Source organism: Mus musculus, chromosome 15 (assembly GCF_000001635.26).
Source record: "Mus musculus strain C57BL/6J chromosome 15, GRCm38.p6 C57BL/6J".
In the NCBI taxonomy this organism is placed as follows: domain Eukaryota; kingdom Metazoa; phylum Chordata; class Mammalia; order Rodentia; family Muridae; genus Mus; species Mus musculus.
Window position 1 is genome coordinate 85708871 of NC_000081.6, and position 6810 is coordinate 85715680.

The 6810-nt window shown below is 52.9% G+C and overlaps 1 long non-coding RNA gene across 1 annotated transcript; it reads right to left on the reverse strand.

The window, feature by feature from the left end:
• On the reverse strand, positions 1–3069 carry Gm34622. The gene is made up of 3 exons (XR_384306.3): positions 2664–3069; positions 2157–2280; positions 1–1115 (listed from the first exon to the last, which is right to left on the reverse strand). It is a non-coding gene; the product is annotated as a predicted gene, 34622 (long non-coding RNA).
• Between the last annotated feature and the right edge of the window lie 3741 nt (positions 3070–6810).

Consider the following 6810-nt stretch of genomic DNA (forward strand, 5'->3'; position numbering starts at 1 on the left):
TCCTAATAGTGCCACTCCCTGGACCAAGCATATACAAACCATCACACAGCCTACCTTCCATACTCTTCTGCACAGCCCAGCCCCCAACCCTTCACCCTCACACAGGCCCACCCTCTGGCTACCACAGCCAGCTGTGTCTGTGCAAGCAGAATGACATGCTGGCCAGTCACACCCACCTCCTGGCTCCTATGCTGCAGTGGGAGATGGCCTCTGCTCTGCAGAGTTCAAGTACTAGGGACACAGGACAGGACACACGGCGACCACCCAGTGGGGTAGCGTGGGAGCATCCGAGAGCTCTGAGGTGCTCTGCAGTCAGGGTAGCTTCCTGGAAGATGACCTCTGACATGTCCTGTGCCCCTCTCTACATTCTGTTGGCTCTTCTCTGACAACTGACTGTCACTAGAGATAGGGGTGCATGTGGGGATCAGGGTGGGTACGACACAGCATTCAGCAGAGTGGAAGTTCTGGGGTGCAGGGGAGTGGTTCAGCCCAGGGAGACCCTGTGCTCACTTCCCCACTTCCACAACCTACAAAGGAAGCAAAACACTTCCACTTAGAGGGTGGAGTCAGGATTCAAGGGCACCCCAGATTGTGCCTCAGGGAAAGTACCCAGGAAGGTCCTGGTCCCTGGCCGGCCTTCTGCTGCCACCTGCTGGCTAATCTAAGAAGTGACTCCTGGGGTTGTTAATCAGGAGCCAAGGAGATGCTGCAGGCTGGAGGTCCTAGGATACAACCCTCCGGGCAGGCTGGGACTGTTATCACGATGTGCATAAGTGTCTTTGAGGACAAGGTAGTTCAAGACCAGCGAGGAGAGCAGGCTGGACCTTGGGTGGCCCCAACACATGGAAACTGGGCTCCACACATCAGCTGGAAACCCAGGCAGCATGCAGAAGCCTCGCTGAGTCTTACAGAAGCAAGACTTGCACATCCTTGCCCCACCCGGGATGATTCTCCAGAGATAGAGGGTCTCCTGGGGGTGACATCCGTAGCAGTGGCAGAGCCAGCAGTAGCTGGCAGGAGGGCGGAGGTGGGGGTCTCAGGAGTCACAGAACTATATCCAGCAGCTTGAAGCTGAGACCCACGAGGATGTCAGTGCCCCTAAACAGCCTTACTTCCTTTAAAAATAAAGAAAATTGAACACAAATATCAGATATGTAATATATAATGAATGCTACATATAGTATGATGATCAGTATTAATACATACTATGTTTCATAGAGTGAACCCAGGCACACGTTCACTGCTTCCTAAGAGGAAGATACCCAATCCTGTGCAGAGTGACCCAGCAGGAGTCCCTGTGAGGTTGTACACATCTGCCTACACCACTCCTGACAGACACATACCAGGGGGGATTTGTGGTGTGTGTGTGTGTGTGTGTGTGTGTGTGTGTGTGTGTGTGTGTGTGTGTGTGCAGAAGGCTGTAGAAAAGCCAAGCTTAGGCCCAGGGGAATATTTCTGGAGGCAGCTCTGGGAAGGCAGCCCTGTTTCAGTCAGGCTCCTGACCCATCCACCGCCTCCACTGGGTGGTGTGCTTCCCAGCAGCGACACCGTGTGGCAGCAGGAGACCATAGCAACCAAACTGATCACACGCCCCGCCCAACCTCTGCTCCACTCAGGTGGTGATGGGGGCGGGAGGGGGGGGCGGGTGGCGGGGCTCTTCTGGCCTCTGCCATCCTTGGGTTCAAGGATAAGTCAGGGAAGGCCTATGTGGAGGCCAAGCTGCAGTTCTCAGTATGCCCCTGAGCCTGCCTTGTCTCACCTGTCTCCACTCTGTTCTTTGTAAGACACAGCTGTGTAAAAGGCTGCTGGGGAGTCCTTCCGCATCCCAGGAGAGAGCAGTGAGCCCAGGTCACAGCTTACCAGCACCCCAATCAGGTAAGTTTTGCCCCTTATGAGGCAGTAGCACACACACCCCTCCAACGGGCACCAGGGAGCCAACCTACGGGGGCTCTTGGCAGGAAATGGACCATCCTAAGACTGAACCAACCGACGTGGGGAGAAGGTGCCTGCGTCTTTGGAGACCTGAAGATGAGGATGGCCAAGGCGAGGGAGGGAGGGAGGTGGCTGAGGGGAGGCCGCAGCTTAGGAGGCAGCTGTGATGGCTGACCCGTGGGTCTTTGCATTTCTGCGCCCATGACCTTCTGCCCGTTGCACACCTGTCCTGTGGCATTTGGTAGGCCTGTGTCTCTGGTGTCACCTGCTGAGACGGGCTGTAGCACTGGAGAAATGCCTGGGGCCAGCTGGGTGAATGCAGCTGATCTCTCTGAGCCCAGTCCTTCTCTGGAACAGAACAAAGTGGAGACAGCAAAAAAAAAAAAAAAAAACCACACTAGTCAGACCCAGGACAACCAGAGAGCTGAGATACACCAGGGAACAGAGCACCGTTGGCTCTCTGACTTGCTCATGGGCCCAAACCTCAGGACAAGGGCAAGGAGGGACTGCCAATCACCCCACCCCCATATACCTTCCCAGATGCCCAAGTTCATTATACACATCCCTGACCGCCTCCTTTTGTCCTGCCCAGCCAGGACCCAGCCAAAACCCCCACTTTGTGTGAGCCTAGGTGGAAAGCCAGGTTGCTCTATTCTGTAGGGGCGGCTCTCTGCGGGATGGAAGCAGAGGCACAGGCTATTGGTGTAAACACAGGAATGGAGGCGACATACCTTTAGGTCTGCTTCCCACAGACAGTACAAGCTCTAGAGGCCACCTTCCTGAGCTGGTTTCCTGGTTATGGAGTCTGAGGAGCAGAGCTGGAGCAACCTTCTCAAGGCTACACACCAGGCTAGGAAGCGTGGGTACGGAAGTCCAGGTCTGTCCACCCACATCTGTCATTGTCTTGCCTGCCCAGCCACTGGGCACAGTGAAGGGGACAGGCATTGAGGGAGGGAACTAAGGAATCTGGTCTGTCCCAGCTGCCCTCTTTAGCAAGAGGAAAGTAGCCAGTGCTCACTAGTCTGGCTTCCCAGGAAAGAAGCAACCGCCCTGGGTTTGAACTGGGACGAGGAAGTGGTCTGCCTTTGAGTTTCAGGCCCTCTAGCATCTGGTCCTAGGCATTGGACAGACCTCTAGCTAAGACCACACTGCCACCAGTATTGGGGGGGAGGCACTGCCCTCTTGCAGTCTCTGGAAACCAAAGTGGTGTGTCTCCTGCCTCCCACCCACCCCTTCTCTCCTCTCTCCTTCTCCGGCTGGGCCTCACTCACCAAGTCTACCCCGAGCATCTCCCTCCTGGCTCTGTCTTCCGTTCATTCCCTGGATCAGCTTGGTATGAGTCCAGGGTCCAGAAGAGCTTCGAGGGAAACACTCTTTTCTTCCCTCTGTGTGTTAGACCCAAATGGCTGGCCTGCAGCTGGGCTATGCTGACAAGGACTGTGGATATGATGGCGTTGAAGGTTCAGGGAGGGGGAGACCGGGGAGTGTTCGAGGCCCTGAAGCATGGGAAGGGCCCTTCCAGGGGGAAGGGCCCTTCCAGGAGGAAGGGGTGAGATTGTGTGGATATGGTGGCGGGAACAGCCACCGAGCCTCCAGGAGGAGGAGAGAAAATGGGACTGGACAGAGGCCAGGCCAATGTCAGGAGGAGCCTTTGTGAAGTCGGGTGGAGTTGACAGGGGCCCTGTCCTGTGGACTGAAAACACTGAGCATAGGGATGCTGAGCAGGGGGTGAGGGTCGACCAAGTACAGGAAATGAACACAACCAATGCTGAGATTAAAGCAACCCTGGGATAGCCCAGTAGCCCTGAAAGCCCAGCCAGTGTCACTGCCCTTAGCGGGTGAGAGGGGCTTGTCTACAGGCCTCTAGGAGGGCTGAGGTAAGCTGTGGTGAGCCCTGACAAGTGCTCTACCCTCCACACCCATGAGCCAGACACAGGAGGCCTGCTAACAGCCCCTCAGGGCCCCAGGCATTTGCACCCCAGGGCCCCACCCTCAACATCCACACTAGGCCCTAGGGTGCGCCAGGTGTAATGACATCAAAATCCCTCCCAGGGCAGGCCTCTCATCCTCTCCCTGCTTGTTTCTGCTAAGGAAAGGAGGCCTGTCTTCCCCCTTGCTTAGCCATCCCTGCGCAGCAGCTGGGCCAATGAGAGAGGCAAGCTGATTCTTCTCAGTAGGAGGTTTCCCCTAGTGGTGGCTCCCAGCAATGGCGGAGTTCCTCAGACTAACAGCCCCCGAGCTCACTCTTCAAATGGTACTGGCAAAGTCCTCTAGCCTAGGATTCCAGATTCCCACCTTGAGCTCCTGCCCTGACTCTTCCTGATAATGGACTCCAACCTGTCAGACAAAACCCAACCTTATCCTGTTATCTATAGTCAGGGCTTTATCACAGCAAGAAACCAAATCAGAAGGGCAAGTAAATTAAAGGGGTTGTGTTATGGGTGAAGTGAGCTCAGAGCCATTGGAGAATGCAGAACAGCTGGGAGCCTGGAACAAGGCAAGGAGGCAGCTGCTGGCTCTTTCTCTTTCTTTCTCTCTCTCTTTCTTTCTTATAATTATTTATTTATTTTATGTATGGGGTACACTGTAGCTGTCCTCAGACACACCAGAAGAGGGCATCCAATCCCATTGCAGATGGTTGTGAGCCACCATGTGGTTGCTGGGAATTGAACGCATGACCTCTGGAAGAGCAGTCAGTGCTCTTAAGTGCTGAGTCATCTCTCCAGCCCCCAGCTGCTGGCTCTTGTAAGGGCTTATGAAACACTCTTGTATTGTGAGGATTCCTAGAGTTTGGGGGAGGGGTGGCAAGACCTGCCATGAACTGGCCCCAGTCGGCCTCCCTCAATCTGCAGAAAAAATTTCGGGGTTCCCATTACAGGCGGGCATGGAGTTGGCGATGAAAAAGGTGACAAACGGACACAGACACAAGGGAGTGCTGTATCTGGATGTATTTTCACAAAGCGAACACCGGGCTTTTAATACAGAAGAAAAACAAGAAGGCTAGGCGAATATATCTGTCAAGGTACACTGGTTCTTAAAACAAAACAAAGAAAATGTATACATAAAAAGATGGCAGAAGCCAGGCAGTGTTTACAACTGAGAATATGAACAACCCTTAATTAAGATCAGCTAAACACAGGAGCCTGGCGAATGTTCTGAGGCAATGCTGGTCTATTGTTAAACCCACCACCAGGGGTCCTTTAGTAAATACCTGATTATGCTATTCCTCTGGGACTAGTGAAAAACCTGCACCAGGGGTATTCTGTTCTACTAACTGTTTTATGTATAGTACTACAACCCACCTATTTCCTAGGCCATTGTGTATTCCTGTGTTTGGGTGTGACTGGGCTGTTGTCCTAAGTAATTACTATGCAGATTAGCCCTGAGCTTTCCTAGCTCTATACAAGTAAATTGTAATGCCTGATTATCTTCACTGTCTCTGCTAGAAGTAAATTTGAGTGTTACTGAATAGGTAACATTCTTACTGAATTCCAAGCTTAGGGTTGGCTTCAAGGACTTTCTAGGACATTGGTGAAGGCCAGGGCGTAAAATTCAACCTGATTTAAGTACTTGTAAAATCATTACTTGGAAGCACCTATAATGCAAGAAAGTACACAGATCCATACACCAGACTAATACACAGGGTTTGAGTATATGGGCTATGGGAATGCCGAGGTTCCAGGAGCCTAAGTTTCCGTGAAACTCTTTGTCTCAGGACTGCTTCCAGGTTTCTAAACCTGTAGTGCACTACTGGAGTGAATGTAGCAAAGACCTTTCTTTCTTCCTTCCTTTCTTCCTTCCTTCCTTTCTTTCTTTCTTCCTTCCTTTCTTCCTTCCTTCCTTCCTTCCTTTCTTTCTTTCTTTCAAAAATATTTATTTATTTACTTGTTTATTTACTTATTTATTATATGTAGACACTGTAGTTGTCTTCAGACACTCCAGAAGAGGGCGTCAGATCTCGTTATGGATAGTTGTGAGCCACCATGTGGTTGCTGAGATTTGAACTCAGGACCTATGGAAGAGCACTCAGTGCTCGTAACTGCTGAGCCATCACACCAGCCCGGGAAGACTTTTCTAAGGTGTACAGCTCTGCTCCCCCCTCCACATGCCCTCTCTTGGAGTCATGCAGTAGTGAGCCACTGGAGGCTCTGACAAGGTCTGTATAGGGGGAAGCTGATTTGGTACCCTCATGCTCCCACAGAGCAGAAGCTATGTCAGGGGCTTTAGTCAGCAGAAGTCTCAAGTGGGCAGAGAGTCTTGAGAGGTTGCAGGCCCTGTCCTCAAACCAAAGTGGACCCCCCCCCGAAGCACAGCAGATAGTGGTCCACCAGTGAGAAGCCGTGGCTGCTCAGGGGAGTTGCAGCCCCCATCCCTTCCCCTGTACATGGCCATCTAGGGAGAGTCTCAGGCTGCCCAGCCCTGGGTGGTGGCCTGTCCTGTGGGGATCCAGCCTTGAGGAGGCTCAGGAGTAGCAGAAGGAAGGGCACCCGGGTGCATGCTCAGAGCCAGGTGCCACTCAGTGCCCTAAGTTAGGCCCCAAGGCAGAACAAGGCAGGGACTCCAGACACAGAGCTGAAGTACTTGCCATTTCCAGATTCAGGCAAGGCCCCTTGATCATCAGTGCTGCCCTGTCTCCCTGTACCTGGGACTTTGGGGGATGTAGAAGTCTGGCTTCCGAGTGTGAGGCCCAGGTGTAGCCCATCTGTCCCTGGTCCTGATTGGCTTTGCTAAGTGTTCTGGGAATAGTGGGTTTTCTCAGCTGTAGTTTGGTCAGAACTGGGAGAAAGACTATGAGAGACAGAGACAGGGGCCTGTGGGCCTTGTAAGGCTGAGCCAGTGGCCTCTTTTATCCCCAAGACACTGTAGCCTGGACACTCA